The sequence below is a fragment of the Chiloscyllium plagiosum genome, chromosome 18 (genome assembly GCF_004010195.1).
Source record: "Chiloscyllium plagiosum isolate BGI_BamShark_2017 chromosome 18, ASM401019v2, whole genome shotgun sequence".
Classification (NCBI taxonomy): Eukaryota; Metazoa; Chordata; class Chondrichthyes; order Orectolobiformes; family Hemiscylliidae; genus Chiloscyllium; species Chiloscyllium plagiosum.
This window is the reverse complement of record NC_057727.1, coordinates 39200334-39223097: the sequence shown is the minus strand read 5'-3', so window position 1 is coordinate 39223097 and position 22764 is coordinate 39200334. Positions and strand designations below refer to the sequence as shown.

The following is a 22764-nucleotide window of genomic DNA, read 5'->3' as shown; positions in this document are numbered from 1 at the left end:
GAGACCTAGGACACTATGCGGAAGAACTCTGACAGAGATGTCCTGGAGCTGAGGTGACTGACCTTCAATAAGTATAAACATCTTCCTATGTGCCAGGTCTGACTCCAACCAATGGAGTTTGCCCCTGATATGCATTGATTCCAGTTTTGCTACACTTGTTGCCACACTTGATCCAATGGCACTCTCACCTCACCATTGAAATTCAGCTCTATTGTTCATGTTTGAACCAAGGATGTAATGAGGTTAGGAGCTGAGTAAGGACAGCAGATTTTCTTCCCTAAAGGTTATTAGAAAAATGGAGAACTCAGTGTGAAAGGAGGTGAAATTAGGCAAAATGTTGAAGAATTATTCAAATGAACATAGTCAATGGAATCAATGGTGTTTATTATTACTTATCACCTGTTACCTGTTCATTTGTCCCTCAAAGTAAAATCCACATTTTATATTGCTGGAAAATTTTGAAATTGCTCTGTATTGTACCATGATGAGACATGAGCCTTCAACAATGTTTACATCAGGTGAAGTGTCCCCAAAGCAGTGTTGGTGGAATAGTGAATTTGAAACCATATAAAATGGAAGTGATACAAATCCAATGATCAAATCAAATAATATCAATAATTCAAAATAGACCAAAGTGAAAGGCCGATTTCATGTAAGAAAATGACTATAGTTTTAAAACTACTTCTTTTGGCAGAAGTGATTTCTTTCAGTTTATAAATACAGACAGTATTTTCTCCAATAATGCAATGCATTGGTTTTCCCAGGTCTACATGGACAAGATCCCACTATGAGGTTTTTTAAACTCTCCCTCCGACTCGCATGCACCTGCACTCATGGACACAGCAGCAGGATATCCAGCCTTCAGGCTGTTTTACCAGGGTTGCATTAACACACATTATTTGCAATTATATCTCACAATATCAGGTCTGGAATGTTTGTGCCAAAACCTAGTCTTCTGAGTACTTAGTGATGACAATAAACCTACCCCAGCATGATGACAGCCTACAATTTTATATCCACAGGGTGATATGCTATTCTCAAATGTACTGGTGCAGATTGAAGTAGAACATTTATCCACTAAATGCAAAATTAGAAAATTTGCACAACTTTTAAAACATTTTAAAAGCAATATTATTAACAAAACAATTTTAAATATAAATCCATAGGTTATCAATCAAGCAAAAAAAAGGTTTCAGCGACATGTAACAAGTGGAAGTATTACAGAAGTAAAGCAGAACAAGTCACCATCAATCAGGATAAACCATCAACAAACTGAGTAACATTTTGTCAGTCAATTTAGGAATTAACATTCAGCCCTCAGGAACAGGATTAGACAATTGGAGGCAGATAATAAAAACCCAGAACTTCATACTAATTAACAGATCAACTCATGTATCATAATATTTTGAGACAGTTATACTTGAACAAAGGGTTAGAGACAAAAAAAAAGCTGCCGATGCTGGAATCCAAAGTAGATAAGCAGGAGGCAGAAAGAACACAGCAAGTCAGGCAGCATTAGGAGGTCGAGAAGTCAACATTTCGGGTATAGCCCTTCTTCAGTCCTGAAAGGTTCCCTACTCTGATTTAAGTAAGAAGCTTTACCAAAAATATTTGAACATGCTGTAGATCAATGTGTGTGTTCACACATGACAGTAGTAATATATAATGTCTAACTTAAAATTAAATAAATAGACATTCACATTTCATGATGAACCAAAAGAAAGGAAAGAAATATTACATTAATGGAATGTACATGTTATGTAAAATTTAAATCAACTGTTTTGAGTAAAATAGAGTAAATAATTCATAACCCTCTTAGTAAAGTGGAATATTATAGAGATAGACATATTGAACAAGGAAAATAAACATTTGTAGAAGTATTTGGCAGAAAAACTTCCAAGATTTGTAGCTATTCCATGGGACATGACACATTTATTGATAACACGCAGCCACATAATAATTCTTTTCAAAAACATAAAGCAGCAATTCTAAATAACAATTTGAACATAGCTTCATTTTATGTTAATTTGTGAAATAAGAGCAAGCTTTCAGGCATTTAGCACTAAATTTGTTGCTTCTAACAAATGACAGCCTGTTGGCATGCAGCAATTTACAATGTACTATCATTACCATCATTAAGTAGTGAATGTAAACAATTGTAAATAACTGGAATTATGCTCATGTAATCCCCTTATTCTACAGGTCTCACAGTTCATCAATTTAACTCTGTGTAAAATTAGAGACTCCATTAGAGATTGCCTGCTCAGCAAGATCCAGTAAATAAAAACAGAAATTGCTGGAAAAGCTCAGCAAGTCTGGCAGCATCTGTGGAGAGAACTTAAAGTTAACATTTCAGGTCTGGTAACCCTTCTTTAGATCTGGAAAGACCCAGTTCTAAGGAAGGGTCACTAGACCCAAAAAAATAACTTTGATTTCTCTTCATGGATGCTGCCAGGCATGCTGAGCTTTTCCAGTAATTTCTGTTTTTTGTTTCTGATTTACTTCATCAACAGTTCTTTCAGTGTTTAACAACCACAAATAATCAGCATACTTTTTTATCTATTAATTCAAGAGATTTGGGCATCGCTGGCCAAGCTAGCACTTATTTTCCATCCTAAGTTGAAAAACTGATGCTGAACTGCCTTCTTGAACTGCTGCAGTCTGTTTAATATATGTACACCCACCATGCCATTAGGTAGGAAGTTCCAGGATTTTGACAGGCTCAGCCTGTATCCTCTGAAGTTTAGAAGAGTTGAAAGTGACTTAATTGAAATATATCAGATGCTGAGGGGACTAGACCAGATGGATGTTGAAAGGAATGTGGACATATTTCCAGGCCACGATGATGACTGGCTTGGACAGAAACTGGCAGATGGTGATATTGCCATGTATCTGTTATCCTTGTCCTTCTAGATGATAGTAGTCTTGTATTTGGAAGGTGTTGTCTGAGGAGCCTTGGTGAATTTGTGCAGTGCATCTCATAGATGGGTAACACTGCCATCACTACAATCGGTGGCGGAGGGAGTGAAGCAAAGTCCTATCGGACCTTTTGGATTTTTGAGGATGTGACAACCCAAGTGGACTGTGTTAAATGTCAGGACTTAGACTTCCAAGTGTTGCTGATAAAATTCCACTTTAAGTACAACTAACTAAGGTCAACAATGTGTAATATCCAGTGTGACAGCTGCGTATGGTAAAATGACTGAATAGTAAAAACATATGAACATGGAACAAGAGCACGTTACTCTGCCCTTCAAGCCTACCCCATCATTCAATAAGATCATGACAGATCTGATTTTAACCTCAACTGTACATTCATGCATATGCCTGGTAATCTTACATTATCTTGGCAATCAAGAATCTGGCTACCTCTGCCTGAAAAATAAAAGATTCTGTATCTACTGCCTCTTGAGGAAGGGGATTCCAAAGATTCTCAACCCGCTGAGAGAAAAAAAACGTTTCCTCATCCCGGTTTTAAATGGGTGCCTCCTAGTTTTAGATTCTCCTGCAAGAGGAAAGATCCTTTCAAAATCCATATGGTCTAGTCCCCTCAGCATCTGATATATTTCAATTAAGTCACCTTCAACTCTTCTAAACTTCAGAGAATACAGGCCTAGCCTGTCTAGCCTCTCGTCATTATGCAGACCATTTATTTCAGGTAATAGACTCTGTACTGCTTCCAATGCATGAACATCTTTGTGTAAGAACTATAATCAATACTGTACACAGTACTCCAGGTGCAGTCTCACTAATGCCCTGGATAACTGAAGCATGACCTCCCTACTCTTGCATTCAATTCCCCTTGCAATCTATTGACTTTCATGATTACTTGCTGTACCTGCATATTAACCTAATGTGATTCAAGCACTAGGACCTGTCTTCTTGAACTGCTGCAATCTGTTTGACATATGTACACCCACCATGCCATTAGGTAGGAAGTTCCAGGATTTTGACAGGCTAGGCCTGTATTCTCTGAAGTTTAGAAGACTTAATTGAAATATATCAGATGCTGAGGGGACTAGACCAGATGGATGTTGAAAGGAATGTGGACATATTTCCAGCTCATGATCTCTCTGCATTTCAGAGCTCTGCAACCCCTCACTAAATAATGCTTCTTTTTAAATTCTTTCTGCTAAAATGGACAAATTCACACTTTCCTGTATTGTACTCCACTCGTCAGGTCTTTGCCCAATCACTAAACCTATCTATATCTCTTTGTAGTCTCCTTATGTCCCTATCACAGTTCCAACTCCTTCATACAAATCATTTATATAACGTTGTTAAGAGCTGAGACCTCCGCGGCACATCACTTGTGGAACACTGTGGCACATCCTGCCAATCTTAAAAAAAAACACTTATTGTTACTCTCTGTTTCCTGTTAGCAAGCCAATCTTCTATCTATGGAAGTATGTTACTCCCTACACCATGAGTTTTTAGTTTCCACAATAACCTTTGATGTGGCACCTTATCAAAAGCCTTCTGGAAATCTAAATATAGTGCATCCACTGGTACCTCTTTATCTAAAGGACAAGTTGCATCTTTAAAGAATTGCAAAAAATTAGTTAAACATGATTCCCCTTTGACAAATTCATGGTTGTGTTGCCTGTTACCTGGAACTTATCTAAATAACACATTATGATGTCTTTAATAATAGCTTCTAACATTCTCCTGTCTAACAACTGGTCCTTGTAAGAAGAATTCAGATTGTGATGAGGGCAAATACTACTTGGAATATGCCAAGGCTCAGTTTTTGGGTCAGGTCTATCTCTAATTTCCATCAGTAGTTAAGTTCTTTCGCAATAAAGCCAGATTTGTACCATGATACCAAGCCAGGAGGGACAGTGGGATTACAAAATCATTTGAACAAAATGTGAGTGCAGAGATTAATTTTAATGCAGATTAAATTTAATGTGGGTAAATTTCTAATGGTCAGTAAATCAAAAGGAAAAATTGTTAAGTAGGTGAGCATGATGTTGAAATTTACTTGGAGTTTGAGTTAATCTACTCAGTTTGTCTTGAAGAGGGTGCAGCATACATTAATAGACAGCTGATACAACTATTGCAGATACAACCATGTTATTTTTATACATTATGCCACTCTTTCAGCAGAATTGTGGTATTTAGAGAAAATTAATCCCAACATCCAGAGGACTTATTTCTTCCCATTTCACTACGTTGTAAGCTGAAAGTCATTCCCCTCAGTCTTCAGAGAATTCCCAAATTCCCAAGTCCAGTAGCAAGGCACAAAAGAGTGAATTATTTTCCTTGATGCTTCAGGGAAAATCCTCCAGTGTCCTCAATCATAGAATCCCTACACTGTGAAAGCAGGCTATTTGGGCATCGTGTACACAATGACCTTCTGAAGAACATCCCACCCTCCTACCCTATCCCTGTAACTCTGCATTTCCTATGCCAATCCACCTAACCTGCACATCCCTGGACACTATGGGTAATTTAGCATGGCCAATCCACCTAACCTGCATATCTTTGGACTGTGGGAGGAAACCAGACCATCCGGAGGGAACCTGCACAGACATGGGTAGAATGTGCACACTTCAAACGGACAGTTGCCCAAGGTTGGGATTGAACCTAGGTCCCTGCATTGTGAGGCAGCAGTGTTGACTACCATGCCATCCACATCTTCCAGTGTCCTTAAATTGCTGTAGTTCTGTCTCTTCAACAAGAAGTCAAGTTCCCACCAGATTCTACCTTTTATTCTGCTTTCTACAAGAATTGCTGTTTTCCTGTCTCAGTGTCCAAGGTTTTTAAATCAGACTGCCTCACTGTGTATAGGTCTACCCATGGGAAAGCCAGCTACTCTGTCCTTTGTTTTCAGGTTTTAAACCTGCTGTGGATTTCAATAATACTCAAACTGGGTTCCCTGTCCCCATGGTAACCAGGCAATTCAGACTAATTCTTGAACAGAACAAGTAGCAGTCACATGTTTCTTTTCATTGGTCCATTTTACCTGATTTGTGAGACAGTTTCAAATATAACCATCTTATAACTCTCAGTGGCCATAACATCATGATGTCCTTATTCAGTCTGGCAATTATGTGACTCCAAATTGACATGAATATGGTTAACTCTTGACTGACCTCTGAATGTACCTTTGCATGCTGCACAGTTGTATTCAAGAAGCAAAACTGGCACATTTTTCAAAGTCAATTAGAGATGGGCAATAAAAAGTTAATTTTGCCATTGCATTTTTTCAAAAAATAAGAACATATAGTCCCTTATATTTCAGGTTTCAACAATATGAATAGAGATAATTGTTAAAAATTTCAAAGAATGAAACTGTGAACTCATACTATTGTTATGATCAAGTGTGCCAAATCCTGAAGTACTCTACACATTTTAACTTGAACTTCTAGAATGCTCGTTTTTTTAAGAAAAAAACGGACTGCTGTAGGTGTAAATTAAATGGCAGAGAGGCTCACGAAATTTCACCACGGCAAATACAAAGGGAACTTCAACCAATGCCCCTCCAGAGGGGGTTGCGAAGAGACAAGTTAAATCAGATGGACTGTGATCTCCTATGACTACAAAGATAATGAGGGCTGACAACTCCCTGTTTCACTGAAAGCCACTGTTGCAAATTATGATCCAAACTTCAGGCAGATTTTGTGTTTTTTCCTTTGAATAACATATTAGGACAGAGTTTAAAGAGCCAGTTTCAATTCTACTGGAGGGTACTAGTGAGGTGGAATGCTCTTGTATCCACTAGTACGGGTTTCAGCATTAGTATGCTGTGAGGGTCACAGTCGAAGAACTATCCCGCAGATACCCCTGTATTTCAGGTAAAGGCATCCTTTCTCATTCTGAGTGCTGCAAACCAAACAAGTGGAAATATCACAACAAAAAGACTCTCTTTTGCCATAAATACGAGAATTCAATCATGGTCGAAAGGAATCAAAAATACAGAATCTTAACCCATCCGCAAAACTAATGATCACCAAACCAACCGTTCAAGTATCAATGTCAACAGTGCCAGACTTGATGGGCCGAATGACCTAATTCTGTTCTTGTGTCTTATCATCTTACGGATCTTATGGTAACCTCCACTGCAAGGAATGCAACATTCACCGTTCCATCCTACACAAACAATTTGGAAACTGATCTTTATTTTTAAAATATTTTATCCTTTTGGGTTCATCTTTTGTTTATAATCTATATGTATGTATCTTGTGTTAGTATGTCTTCTTGTGGCAAGTAATGATTAACTCATTGTTTTTGTTATTTCAAGAAAGCCTGCTTAAATCAACTCCTTTTAAAATATTAGTTAACTTAGGTCTGGGAAAAAGATATCTACAAGTGAAGGAATCCTTTCTAAATTAACTTTGCTGTGACCAACCAAGGAGATGGGTGAAAAAAGCAAAGGAATCAGTTCATTGTTCCTTATCTGGCAGCTTAACAGTTTGGGGTATCCCATCTGGAACAGTAATGAATTGGGGAATCTCACCTGGGATTTGGTTGTAATATTACCGTGATCATATTTGATCACATAAAAATTTAGCTTAGTGTAATGTGCTGTCCGATCCTGTTGGGATAATTATGCTTGGTGCAAAAATGACCTAGGAGTAGCAGAAATAAGATTGAGAAAATGAGTAAGTGATAGTTTTAAACAAAGTACTTTCTAAATTGTTCATTGTTTTAATGCCACAACAGACTGCAGGCCTCTTCCTCAGTGTTCTGAACTAAATGGTGTATACTGTTTCTGCCCGGCTCCTAGGATATATAGCATTTTATAAAAAAGAGAAATGGTTTACAGAACAGAGAAAAAGGATTAAAACCAACACTTAATCCCACCTACTCAGTTCCTCACCAAAAAACATAATCTCGCTGTCACTCTAGAAACAAAGTCAGCTATCTGTTTAACTCATTAATACCATACACTGATGTGCCAGGAATACTTGAATGCAAATTAATTCTGAATTGTCTTCTACACTTAATATCTTAATTTATGACTTGAGTGTCTTGGTATTTTTAATGGTGAATCATTAACTTGGATCCATTGTTTTTATCAGCTTCATGATCGTAAAAACTTCAGTTTGAAAGCTTGAAGTCTGCTTTTGGCCAAGGAAATCAATTAACCTCCTTCAGAACTCAAATTCTTGATATCTCACCATTCACAATGCATTAATAGCGCTGTTTTCTGAGTAATAAGGAAGATATCCCTAGTGTCCCGGTCAATATTTATGCCTCAATCAACATCAAGATACCAATTTTCTCTACGTTATTCTGTAGCTGTTTGTAGGAATTTGCTGCATGTAAATTGGCTGTGACATTTCCTGTGACACGGAGTGTCTATGCTTCAAAAATACTCTGTTAGCTGTAACACACTTGGGGATATCCTGTGGTCATGAAAGGTCCTATATGAATGCAAGACTTTCCTTTTTAATGCAGCAGCTGTTGTGGGTAAAGCATATAAATGGATTAGTAACTGCTAACAAAGTGAATAGTTTGGAAAAGTAGCTATGGGAATTTGAAAGGGGGTAGACCCCTATAGAAGAAGGTATTGAGTGTAATGCCTTGTGTTTCAACTGAGATTTTACCTATTCTTGCCATATATAATTGACATGAAAATCATAAGCAAAACTTACTTGTATATAAATTGTGCCTTGGATGGAGTCAAGATGTCCTAAAGTGCTTTCAATTCAATTAAGTACTTTTGAAGTGTGGTCACTATTATGATGTCAGAAGCACAGCAGCCAATTTGTGTTCAGTAAGCTTCTAAATGGAGCAATGTTACAGTTATCAGATAATCTACTTCAGGAAGTATGCAAAAGCACACAGAGGCTGTAGAAGAGGTCTATGTGAATGATTCCAGGGAGAGGGAATTCAAATTCATTCATCAATTGAAAACAAAGAGGAGATTTCAAAATCTCTAGACTTTTCTCAGTGTTAATTGAAGATTCATCCACAAACTCCATCAACAAACACATCAACCTGGACCCAATATACCAACCACTACAGCGGACAGCTGAAACTGACAACCGGAAGCGGCAGGGACAGACCACTATAAACACCGGAGGAAACATCAAAGAAGCACTTCGCAGGAGGCTCCCAAGCACTGATGATGTCGCCTAGCCAGGGGATGAAACGTTTACAACAAAAACTTCCAGCTCGGCGAACAGAACCACAACAATAATTCTATAATTATAAATGTGAGGAGGCAGCAATTAAGTTGAATTGGGTGCTGGGTTATTTTGTTAAACTGTGTGCCAAATTGGAACCCATGACCCATCTACGATTACCTCCTCTATCCACTTTTCTCCATTTCCTCGATCATGTTATAAAACTCTGTCAAATCATTTGTTAGAAAACTGTTGCCCAACATAAAAGCCCAATCATAATCAGATAACCAATCTCCATTGATATTGAGATACAAGTCCTGTGAAACATCCCTTCATTACAACTTTCTTTTTATATATTGGAACAAATTCTAAATATGGAAACACTGCATCTGTTGAAGGAGCAGCGCTCTGAGAGCTTGTGATTTCAAATAACCCTGTTGGACTATAATGTCGTGTCATTTGACTTCTGACCTGTTTCCAAATAATAAAGAAAAGATAGCACAAATTATTCAAACAATGACTTATTCTGCCTCTTAAAATTGTAGAAATCTCAAAAGATGATGTATTCTGCTGCATTCATGGGCAGCACGGTGGCACAGTGGTTAGCACTGCTGTCTCACAGCGCCAGAGATCCGGGTTCAATTCCAACGACTGTCTGTGTGGAGTTTGCACATTCTCCCCGTGTCTGCATGGGTTTCCTCCGGGTGCTCCGGTTTCCTCCCACAATCCAAAAAAAGGTTAGGTGAATTGGCCATACTAAATTGTCCATAGTGTTAGGTGAAGGGGTAAATGTAGGGGAATGGGTCTGGGTGGGTTGCGCTTCGGTGGGTCGGTGTGGACTTGGTGGGCCGAAGGGCCTGTTTCCACACTGTAATCTAATCTTCTGAAAGTTTATTTCCAATAATGTTGTTAGAAACAAGAGAATGAAGTGTGAGAGTTTTTTGTGAGGCTGCAGACCTCAGCAAGCCATTCCAACACCGCTGCAAACCAGTATCTACCCAACAATGTGGAAAATTGCTCAGGTATGTCCTATCTATAAAATGCAGGACAAATGTTAATTGCCATCTCAAGAGTGTGCTTTCACTCATCAGCAAAGTGTAGAAGATTTTCATTGCCATTATTATCAAGTCGCATTTACTCAGCACAGTCCTGCTCTAACTTTGGGTTTCACCAAAGCTTGACTCAGTGCCTCATTACAGCCTTGGTCCAAACATGGCTAAAAGAGTTGAACTAGTGAGGTGAGAGTGCCTGCCCTTAGCATCAAGTTGACATTTGACTATGTGGAATCAAGGAGCCTAAAAAAGAATTGAAGCCGTAGGAATGGCGGAAACTCTACTGTAATCGAAGTCATACCTAGCAAAATGGAAGATGGTTGTGGTTGTTGGAGAGCCATCAGCTCAGACCCAGAATATCATACAGGAGTTCTCCAGGGCAGTGCCAATGTTCAACTGTCTTCATTTGTTTCATACATTATCTTCCCTTTATCATAAGGTCAGAAGTGAAGATGTTCAGCGATGATTACACAAGGTTCATTGCCATTCACGACTCTTCAAATACAGAAGTTCACTTGGAGGTCCAGTGCTGAATGTTAGTTTCTGCCAGAACTGTTTGGACCTGAAAATAAAAATTGACATGTCAGAATATACAATTTCTAGCATGCAAGGTAGTATGCAGTTTATTTAACAAACTTGAATACAGTTGTTTTCATTTTTGCAAGGTGCATTTGATCAAAAATAAAGAAATAAATTTTCAGGCAAACCCACAGGCTTCTGATTTGAATACACCACAGTATATTGCTGCTGTAGGCAGGCTGCGTATGGAAAGGTGGGGGGAGGATTGATATTCAAAATCTGCCAAGAGCTTGCCAAAAATACATTATTCAAACTGATCTCTAAAATTGGCTAGGGTCAGGATGTAAGAAAGGGGTAGATACAAGTCCCTTCCTATGCAGTAGGTCAGCTTGGAGTGCATTAACGAAAATCTCAAACAATGGTCTGTTTTTATGATAGTGGTGCAAATAGTGAATCTTCAGCCTCATTAGCTCACTGAAGCTGGCAGGAACGTCTGGAATCAGCATGTGAACAGTTAAATGTGGAGATTCTGAAGTTACCAACAATGATTCAGTGCTTCTTCAGAGGTTGGAATGAGTTCCTGCAGACTGCAGTCAAGTAGAAGTCACTGAATGGGCAAAACATACCCCTTTTCCCTGTTAGTTTAACTTTAAAATCCCTTACAGCTTGTTAATTGAGGTATATCTGGTTCTTTAAATAATGCAACAAATTTACAATTATTGCTGAACAGCAGTAATTGATCTGAAAATTGAATTTAAAAATATGGAATATGAAATTTCTTTAATTTGAAGCAATTCTACGTCATTTTAAAATGTGTTTATCATACTTCAGCTGTTACCATAATTCAATCTTCAAATCATTTGTTTCACTCTGCTTTCACTAAAATGGTAATTAAAAGTTAAAAGTACTGTACATTTTAACTTATGGCTTCTTGTTTGGGAGAATACATCAATGTGATTGGCTGCTTCCCGACTTGATGATGTTGCTATTGCTAAATGCATAAAGATCCCTGACTTGGAACCATTTACAAACTTGCACCAAAGAATTCATTCAACCAAAGAGCTCAATTTCCTTCAGGGTCAGGGCCCATCTTGTTGTTCCATATCGACTTCAAAGATAGTATGTCAGACACGCAACAAAAAGAACCAAAAAAGCTAATTAAATTTTAGCATTATAAAATAAATCTGGATGAATCAATACGATGAAGATATTGATCACTGCAAAGCTCCAAACACCCAGTTGACCTAAGTGTACACTTCAGTTAGCTAGCGCATTGCATCGCTATATTTATGTTTTAAACTGTTCCTCCCACTACTTTCATATCTGTATTATCAAATTTTTAAAATCTGATTTAAATTTATACAAGCCATTGAAAAGGTGAGATTCTAAGTACGAGAAACAGTTTTGTTCATTCAATTATTGAAGAGTTCAGTGAAAATGACAAGAATAATAGCATAACTGAGAGATTGAACATGTTTGAGCAAAGTTTTGAAAAAAGGAACATTTTCATTTGTGCGAGATCAAATAGAATATGCTTTCTGGTTGGCTCCAGAACATAGTCTTCTGAGAAACTAATCCAAAGACATTCTACAAACTCCTAATCAAGGCTACCTTTACCCATCTAACTTTTTCACTTTATATGTAGACTAAAATCTCACACAATTGTTGCTATGTCTTTCTGACAAGCTCCTACCATTACTTCCTTTTTGGTCCACTGAACCATGTCATTTCTGTACATCAATTCCACTAGTCAATCCTTGCCTTTACCATTTCTCATCTTCACCCAAACCGTATCCATGCCCCAGCTCCCAGAACCAAGGTCATCTATCCCTGCTGTGCTAGTAATCATCATAGTTGGATAATTGGCGGTGAATGTAACCTGCATGATGAGGCACAAGGCTACAATGAGATCAGGAGATGTGTAGCTCCAGTGGCATCCCAAACTGAGCATTAGTGAGGAGGTAATTACGAAGCATGACCTGCTTGTTACTATTGTTCATGACCCTTGTAGTTCTTTTACTGATGCTCGTGTAGAAATGGGGATAGAATTGATCACGAAGCATTCTGCATATAGGACATATTTGGACAATGTTTCATATTTTGGACAAACAGGCAGAAAACCAATCACTAGGATAAATAAACATCAACTAGCCACAAAAATACATGATCCACTCTCACTAGTATCCTTACATATGGATGAGGAAGGACAACACATCTATCCTAGTTTAAGCCAAATAGAGGCACGCACGAGAATTCCTAGAAGCATGGCATTCCAATTAGAACTCTATCAACAAACACATCGATTTGGACCCCATCTACCATCCTCTGAGATAAAAGAACTGGAAATGACATCACCAAACACTAAAAGAAACCTAAACACACAAATAGAAAGTGGGACATAACACAAGCGCTTCACCAGAGACTAAATGATGATGTTACCTAGTATGGTGACAAAACGTCTGAAACCGATCCTTGCAGCTCAGTGAGCAAACTCACATTCGGAATTTTTCACATTGCCAGGTGGATGCCAGTGTTGTAGCTATTCTGCAATGCTATTGAATGTCAGGGGAGATGGCTCCGCGCTCTCTCTTTTTCTCTCTCTCTCTCTCTCGTTGGAGATACTTCCATGTCAGCCATATACAAACTTGAACCTCCTGCTGAGCCGGGTTCAACTTTGGCTACACATTGTGCTGCCTGCTAATTTAAATAATTGCAAAGTTGGCATTCCTCTGCATCAGAATCACACACTGGAATCACACACTGGAAACCCTGTGCCCATTTCCAGGGGCTATTGAATTTTTCCCCAAAATATTTTCATTATATAATGTATTGCTATATGAAGACAAGTATAAAGGTCAATTTAACATAGCATCAAAACAATTTTAGATCAATATCAAAACATACGTATAGATAGGGACTAAAAAGAAGTAATTTGCTTTTATTCATTCACGGGGTGAGGACATCATTAGCTAGGTAACATTTATTGCCCATCCCAAATTGCCAGAGGACAGTTAAGAGTCAACTGTATTGCTATAGATTCTGGAGTCACATGTAGACTAGACCAGATAAGGATGGCGGTTTCCTTCTCTAAAGGATATTAGGGAATGAGATGTGTTTTTCTGACAATTGACAATAGATTTATGGTCATCTTCAGACTCTTCATTCCAAATATTTATTGAATTCAAATTCCAACACTTGCCATGGCCGGATTCAAACCCGGGTCCTCAGAACATTATCTAGGTCTCTGGGTAAACAGTCCACCAATAATACCACTCGTCCATCACCTCCCCCCTGTGATGTAATCATTAACAATAATAGAGCTATCATTTATGTGTCTGCATTAAAAGAATTACTGGATAAATTCAAGAAGAAAGAGATCCAGTTGGCTGAGTAGCAGGCATTAAAGCTTGGAAACAAACTGAATTGCCAAACTACAGATATCTAGGAATGGTAGTAATGAAGATTTCCATTCTGCCTTAAGTCTTTGTATTTTAAATCTATTGGGATGTATATTGCTCCAACATCTGTTGATGCAGCCAGGGAAACCTTTTCTTAAAATAACATTTTGAAAACTATCCAATGTAATTATAGCCATATCTGTTTCAAAAGATAGGTTTTCTTTTGATATATTTAATTATTTCAAAATTCATTATTTATTCAGCTGAAGATATCATAAGATTTCATTAAAGTTGGTCAACATCAATAAATATGAAGAAATAATTTTATAGGGTGCAGTTCTTGATGTGTATTCCAGGATCTTAATTCAAAAACGATGTTCATTGCTGTCAGTAGTTAATCCCATATAAAGTCTTATGAGTGTGACATTTTCCTAAAGTGAACATGGCTTCCTTAATTTAGACTGAAGAATTCTATTGGAATTGATCAGTTAGACACTGTTTATCTTGATGTTATCATTATGCTTCACTGGCTCTGCTGTTATGGAGGTCTTTGGAAAGGAAATGGAGTGCATTCTCAGCTGAGCTTGGGTTGAATAGCATGTGGAAATTGTGATTCACCCTTAGAGAGTGAAGGCAGGTATATGGATGTAATTGGTGCAAAGGCACAAACTTTGTGATAGGGACAAAGAAGATAACATTTGTCTTCTTATCATTTAACATGAAACAAAATTGTGCTTCATCCAAGATAGGAGGAGAGATAGCAATATATTTATGACCATACACGTGGAATCCAATTCCATGTCTTCAGAATAATGTCACCCAGGTTTAGCATGTAGATGAAAATAGAGATTCAGTGATGGATTTTTGGGAATTGCAGAGGTAGCAGCAAGGGAAAAAAGCCATGACTGGGAGTACTTATATCTTCTCAATTCTCCTAACATCCTCGGAATTTCTCTACTTCACTTTTCCAGTGATTCAGTATCCTCTATGAGAGAGGAGAGCAGAACTGCATACAATGCTTCAATGTGATCTAACCAAGATTCTACAGAAATTTAACATTATGTTCCTGCTTTTCTATTCAATTCATCTATAAATTAATTCCAGCACTTTATTAGCACACCATAGTCTTATCAAATTCTGCTGATGCTTCAAGATGTTGTCTTGAATTTCCATTCTGACTGCAATACTATTCCTATGCTGACATTATCCTATTAATGAATAGCATTGATTGTCATCCTTTCAACACTTTACTATGCCCATCTGACATTTCAGCTCTGCGAGTCCATTCCACAGTGATGGGAAGAAAGTTTATCTCTTTGTCAACTGTAATGATTTTAATGAAACAAATTTAATCAGTCCCTGAGTTTCCAATGAGAGCATTTTGTATTATTCACCACTAATCTAGCAGTTTCATTCAAAAATTACTGCCAAAATTCAACGGAATGTAACTTTAGAAATTGGAATCAGGACACATTAGCTTAAATGAATTTTGCTTGATATTAAAGCTATAGGTAATTTCAGAATATTTCATGCTCACCTCAAAAGTTGAAAGATAATGTATTGCCAATTTTCTTACTATTTTTGACAAAACAGCCGCTGAAAATATTGAGAAAACAAAATATGTTGATTTAACACTGTGGATAATGGAATTAGGTTGATTCAGTCAAGTAGCAGATTCAGGTAGATAACTGAAAGTCTCCAAATTTTGGTTCTTAGAGTAACAATATCCTAGGCATGAGAAATGAGACAAACACAGGAAACAGAGATTGATTTAGGCCCAACTAGAAGATTGTGCAATGCAGTAACATTTTGATGACAAAACTGTGATAGACAATCAAGAAGGTAAATAGTTGAAGTACTAATTTATGAACCACATTGTGTAACACATAAAAGGAACTAGAATGCTTGGTACTATAATTAGCATTAGCAGATAATATTTCACTTATCAGAAAGTATCAAAATAAATTATTCAAAATGAACTTACCAAGGGATGTCATTTTCTGGATTCCCTGAAAAGCTGTGCTATCATGTATCAATATTTATAGCACCAACTACATTCAAAGTACTCATGTAAAACACAGAGTAAAAACAGATTTACAATACGCATTTTGAAATCACTTATCTGTGTAAAAAATCTTATTACAGTCACAGTCATTGACTGAAATTAATTTTGATTTATAACCAATTATTGTTTATCGTTACAAGAAAACAGCAAGTGCTTGATTTACATAGATTTTCAGCAATTCCTCACAGTGTTAATTTTAAAGTGACATTGGTGAGATGGCCTTATGAGAAGCAATCCAAATAACAAAGTTATTTGTTCCCTTTGATCAAAGCAAAAGCACAAACGGTATATAATTTGGAGGTCACAGCAGAACAAAGCCCCTCAGAAACAATATGTTTTATAGTAGCTACGGCTTCATCCCTCTTTTGTAAACCACCATTAAGAACATTTAAATGGTCCTGATGTCCCATACTCTGTTACTGTAAACTGCAGGGTATGAGTTGACGTTTGCGGCCTTGAAAAAACCATCAAAATGGGTGGCAACTTATACATTAATTAGAAAATACAAAGCACTTGGATTGGTGTACGTGATTGCTATTTTAAATGTGAAAAGCTTCAGAGTACTGCCAATTCCATTGAAATCATTGTCATGCATTTTACTGAATTAATTAATTCTACAGCAATATTCTAAGCACAATCAAAACTTTTAAAACCATCAAATTAATTGGTTTAGTATTTGGTGCAAACGTTCATCAAATTAGTTCAAAGTCACTTTTTTGTTAATCATTGTAATGATCCTGTACTGGATCAGATGTGATGGTTTTGTTTCAGAAGTATCCTTCCAATACAAGTGATCTTCCTGTCCATTTATTGAATAGGATAATCCACTTTTTAAAGACTATCTGATGGCAGTTTGTGCTTTAGTAACATAACCCAACTTGACAATGGAACCACCTACTTCCTAAGTGTTGTTAAAAGGTGATAAGATGTTGAAGTTTTTCATCATCAGTACTCATCAGGATTAGGATAAAGTAATAGGAGTTGAAACAAGGACACCAACTGATCTAGCATGAGGAGACAAAGCTTACTGTTTGGGCTAGTGCTGATACAGAATGCAGCAGAAACACTTAACTGACAAGTTTATTCTGAAACCAAGCAGGTAGACTGTAATTAGTCAGGGTGTTGTCATGGGAATACAGCAGTGATTGACAGGCTCCATGAACCCTTATCTTCCATTGATAAAGGTCCAATGTGTGCATGAATTCTTTTTCCCGATATTAAACGTGGTTTTATGTTAATATATGTAGCTTTTAGCATTTGCAAATGCATTTCATTGTGTCTCAAATGAATAATCTTAAATTGCTTTCCAGTATAATACCAATACTATCTGAATTTATTAATAATGTCACCCAATTGCAGATTGGTCTGCAAAGTGGTGACTATTTGTTGATGACAAAGGTCTTTGGTCTGCCAACATCTATGTGATTTGTTGCTAGGTACCTTAATATCTTGTGGATGTGAATAGTAGAGCTTTTACACCTCTCAGTGGAGGTGGTCTCTTTCTCTCTCTCTCTCTCTCTTTCTGTATGAAAAAAAACTGAAGAAGTCAGTTTATTTTCCCATTCCAGTTGCCATAGACTGTGGCTTTTAACAAGTAACTAAGAGAATTTGCAGTTTATGAACCAGTTTCTACATGCTTCCTGTAAGGACATGAAAGTACTGGAGAACCAAAATTGAAGTACAGTAGGTCTTAATGAGCAAAAGGATCATCTTGGCAAACCCTGTGCGTGGTGACGATTGAACTGCTCTCTCAGCTTTTTCCTTCCCTCACAACATCATTTTTAAAACCTACCTGTGTCTGTTTGTCTGAAATGTGTGTAGGGAGAATTTTGTAAGGGGATTAACATTTTAACTAATAGAGTTATATGTTGACAGTTTGTGGAGTTTTTTTTAACCTGTAAAGCGAATCTACTTGGGTTGGAAGGGTATGCCGCCTTTTGATAGCACTGTTTATGACACCTTCTATCTCCTTGCTAATGATTGGGAGATTTTTGATATGATACTCGTGCCTTACCAAATCGGATAGGTTTTTATTAGCCACTCCCAGGATGTTGCACAGGAGATGCTAGAAGCTGCAAGGCAAAAACTCCAAGAAGAGATCCAAGCTTTGCAGACTTGTGGGGAGACAATTCACTGGATGACATCTGATCATAAAGTCCAGCTCCATGCAAAATTCAGAAACAACATAAACTTTGATGGTGATGACAACTGAGATGTTTATTCTTGCCAGTCTGGAATTGGAATCTGTGATTTTACAAAACAAAATCATTTTATTCGTGATTATTGGACTGAATTTAATGATTTTTGTCCTTCAGCTCTACTTATTTGCTGGAAACTTTTGGTAATTGGCCTGATTGGACTTGTCCTGCATTTTGTGACATTACACCATATGCCTAACGCCGTTTCTAGCATACAATCTTCACTGATCCACTGGCACAATAGTAATGGCAAAGTGGGGGAATATCTCAGTTTTAAGATTAGGGTTGTTGTTAAATACAGTTCTACTACTGATGGCATGCAGTGTCTCATGAATGCTGCTTTTGAATCATTAGATCTGTTCAAAGTCAGTCCCATTCAGTACAGTGGTTGTGCCACACGATATGATGAAGGTATGCTCAATGTGAAGGTAAGCGTTCATTTCCACAGGGACTGTGTTGTGTTCATCCTTACCAGCACAGTCATGGGCATTTATATCAGTCACAAGTGAATTGCTGAGGACAAGATAAAATACATTTTCATATATGTTGCTTACCTCAAAACCATGTCTTAAATGTGTGATTTAATGTCTCTGCATTATGCAATTTGATAAAGCCATAACTGGATGGTTTAGGTAAGTACTAAAGCTTACGGTGCTAATGCTTTCAGAGAATAGGGAAGTCTCATACTTCCTATTGTTTCCAAACAATGTACAAGTGGACAGTTAACATGGTTCAGTCCACATACTCTGACTATAAATGCTAAGGCTTTGTTAATGTATTATTGAGGTTAAGGATATACAAGTGGCAGAATCTGATTAAGTACTTTAAGCACATGTAAAGAAAGACTTAATGAGACACTGGTTAGGGTGAGAGAGGGTTGTAATGTTGCATTCTGTAAAAGAAAGTAAAGGTTTAGCATCTAGTTTCTGACATCACCATCTAGCACCAGAACAAGGCACAATCACAAACAAGGAGAGTGTGGGAAGTGTGGTTCCAGTGGAATGGACAAGATGACCTTTGGCTCAACCTCATTAGGTTGTACATGCACAGAATGGTCAGTAATATGCCTTGCAATTATTCAGTCCTGAGAAGATTTGAGATAACAGGTTTTGTTTTCAGCAAGTACGGAGGTACTGAAAGGGAATTGAAAGTTGAGGAAAAGAATAAAGGGGAGGGTGTTAAATAGAGGGGGGGGTTGTAAACTGTGTCTAAAGCCTGTCCACCATCTACCAGGCACAAGTCAGGAGTGTGAAGGAATACTCCTCACTTGCCTGAGTGGGTGCCACTCCAACAAATTTCAGCAAGCTTCACACCATCCAGGGCAAAGTAGTATCCCATCCACAATCATTCAGTCCTTCCATCGCTCAGTAGCAGCAGCGTATACAATCTACAAGATGTGCTGTTGAAACTCACCAAAGCTCCTTTAGATTAGATTAGATTGCTTACAGTGTGCAAACAGGCCTTTCGACCCAACAAGTCCACACCGACCCTCTGAAGAGCAACCCACCCAGACCCATTCCCCAACATTTACCACTTCACCTAACACTATGGGCAATTTAGCATGGCCAATTCATCTAACCTGCACATTTGTTTTTGGACTGTGGGAGGAAACCGGAGCACCCGGAGGAAACCCACACAGATACGGGGAGAATGTGCAACCTCCACACAGACAGTTGCCTGAGGCGGGAATTGAACCTGGGTCTCTGGCGCTGTGAGGCAGCAGTGCTAACCAGTGAGCCACCATGCCACCTATAGGCTGGCAGATTGGAAGGGTATGAAGTGCAAAACTTTACATGACTTGGTAGTAGCTTAGAATTTTTGCTGAGACGCAGGAAGAACAGTCTTGATGCTTTTGGTCCAAAAAAAATCTTCATTTTTATTTGAAAGGACCTTGAGTGGTCGTTCGAAAGAACACAGGTTGGCAACTCATCACCTTTTAGGGAAAGATGGAGTAGGAACAAGACATGTACCAGACATTTGTGCCTGAAAATCAGAGTCAGGAATGAACAACCTGTAAGGAATTCTTATTTGCAGGTTTAAGTAGCCTCAGGCACGCTATTCAGCAATCCATAGAGCGACCTGATCAACTGAACTCAGTGAAGGCTGGTAGCTAAATTCACAGCCGACACCAAGATCGAAAAGTATGTTGTGATGAAGACATAAGGATGTAGTAGATGGATATAGATAGGTTGAGTGAGTAGACAAAATTGAGCAGATTGAATATGATATGGGAGAATGTGAAGCTATACGCTTTGACAGGAAGAATGAAAACGCAGAGTAATACTTAAAGTGAGAACAACTGCAGAATTCCAAGCAGCAGACAGATCTACATGTTCTTGTCCATTTAATCAAGAAGGCTAATGGGTTATTATCCTTTATAATGAGAGGAATTGAACATAAAAGTCAGGGTGTTATGCTTTAGTTAATCAGGGCCTTGTTGAGATTACATCTTGAATACAGTGTACAATTTTGGTCTCCATAATTAAGAAAAGATGTAAATGTGTTCAAAATGGTTCAGAGGAGTTTTACTTGATTGACATTTGAATGAGTGAGTTCTCTTGTGAGGATAGATTGGATAGGCTGGGCTTATTTCCACTCGAGTTTAGAAGAGTGAGGGGTGATTCGATTGAAGTGTATAAGAACATGAATGGTCTTGACAGCCTGGACATGAAAAGAATGTTCCCTCTTGTGGGTCAGTCCAAAACCTAAGGATCACTGTTTTATAATTAAGGGCCATTTTTTTAGGACAGAAATGTGGAGAAATGTTTCCCCTCAGAGGAAACTTTAGAATCCTCTGTCTCTAAAAGCAATGGAGGCAGGGTGATTAATATTTCTACATCAGAAATAGATACATTCCTGTTAGCCAAAGAAATCAAAGTTTATTGAGAGTAGAATATGGAATTCAAACACAACAGGACAGCCGTAATCTTACTGAATGGCTGAGCAACTTGAGGGGCCAAATAACCTGTGTCTGCTTCTGTTGTATGTTTACATGATGTTTTTTGCATGGGTATTTATTTCATCATATTACTTTGATTAGAGTAGCCTCTTGTACAATATTTGAAACAAAGTCAGAGACGTGTGCCATTCACTGCCTTAGTTCTACTGATCACCCAGGGTCTAGCTTATTATCTGATATTATATTGTTTTGAAAATCATTTCCTCTAAATTTGTCGTGCAGTAACATGTCAACTTTTTGAACTATGACTATCAAAGTAATAATCCACTATGGGTGTGTAAATGAGCTCCACATCACAGCATTATCTTCAGCAAAAATGCCTTTTAAAGAAATGCAAGATTCAGGTCAGCTTCAAGGAAAAGAGATATTGTATACAGTGTTTTTGTTATATTATTCAAGTAGCATTTCAAATAAACAATTATATTTTCCCTCTTGTGACCGTATGTTTCCTTGGGATGCTTATTCATTAAGATAATTTCATCTTGTCATATATTTCTATATAAAACTAAACAGTTCCAGTTTGTTAGCATATCAAATTTGAAACCAAAGCTTTGCACTTTATATTTTAGGTTCTCTTCTGTCTTATTGCTAATGTTTTTTTCTTACATGCAAGCAACTGTGTATTTTCAGTATTTGCCTCTTTATGAATAGTATTCATTACATTTTAAATTAATGCATTCAGTCTTATCATGAAAATACATGATAGGTTGTGTAATGTTAATTCACCTTATATATGGAAAACAAACAAAAAATCTCGACTATAATAATTCTTGTAATCATGTGATGCAATCATAAGTAAGTTTTCCATCAATACAGATCATGTCTGTGCTTTTTTATAATGTGCTAATATAGCATCTTTTGGACATCTTTTGGTCAGTAAAATACTGTATCACCTGTTAGATATTAACATTTCATTAATGTTATGTAAAACATGAATGCATTTTTCATGGATAGAATATTAGTCCTTTCAGATTGAAGTTGGGGGTACAGGATCATCATTAGATATCAATTTATAATCTGCAAGCTGCTTCAGGTGTTTCTTTATATTTACATTTTACCCAAAAAACATTTGCAACCAGATGGCAATGACCTTATCACTAACCTCATAACCTGCTCTGACTTGAAAAATGCTGAGGATCATCCATCAACATGCTAAAGCAGAAAATATATTTACTTACCTTTTAATCACTTTACCCAAGCAGGAACTGTTGCATTTTCTTTATCCTGACAAAAAAGAATTCAGTATGACTTTATTTCTTTGTTCACTTGTCATGCCTTATATGCTTTATTCCTAAAGATCTGGTAATGGCCTTGATTAATTATCATTTGGAAAATGGGAATTCTGAGAAAATACATTTTTTCAGTGAGAATTGTCCTTAAGAGTTTCTCTGGATGGTGAAAAAAAAAATGCTATTTATATAAGTATCAGTTCAGTGTAGGTATTTTGAACCTTTATCTTTTTTATCCATGTTGCAAGTTAAGTCTTGATAACAAAT

At 37.4% G+C, this 22764-nt stretch overlaps 1 protein-coding gene and 1 long non-coding RNA gene across 2 annotated transcripts in view; one reads left to right on the top strand and one right to left on the bottom strand.

The window, feature by feature from the left end:
• The window catches only part of adamts9 (ADAM metallopeptidase with thrombospondin type 1 motif, 9), a 256778-nt gene that overhangs the window by 162767 nt on the left and 71247 nt on the right, over window positions 1-22764 (top strand). The gene's annotated exons all lie outside the window — the stretch shown is intronic.
• LOC122559061 overlaps window positions 1-22764 on the bottom strand; it is a 66296-nt gene that overhangs the window by 24950 nt on the left and 18582 nt on the right. Inside the window, exons 2-4 of the long non-coding RNA XR_006314322.1 lie at window positions 22447-22492; window positions 15584-15642; window positions 10431-10691 (exon numbers count right to left, since the gene is read on the bottom strand). This is a non-coding gene — a long non-coding RNA (uncharacterized LOC122559061). The remainder of the gene's footprint in view (window positions 1-10430; window positions 10692-15583; window positions 15643-22446; window positions 22493-22764) is intronic.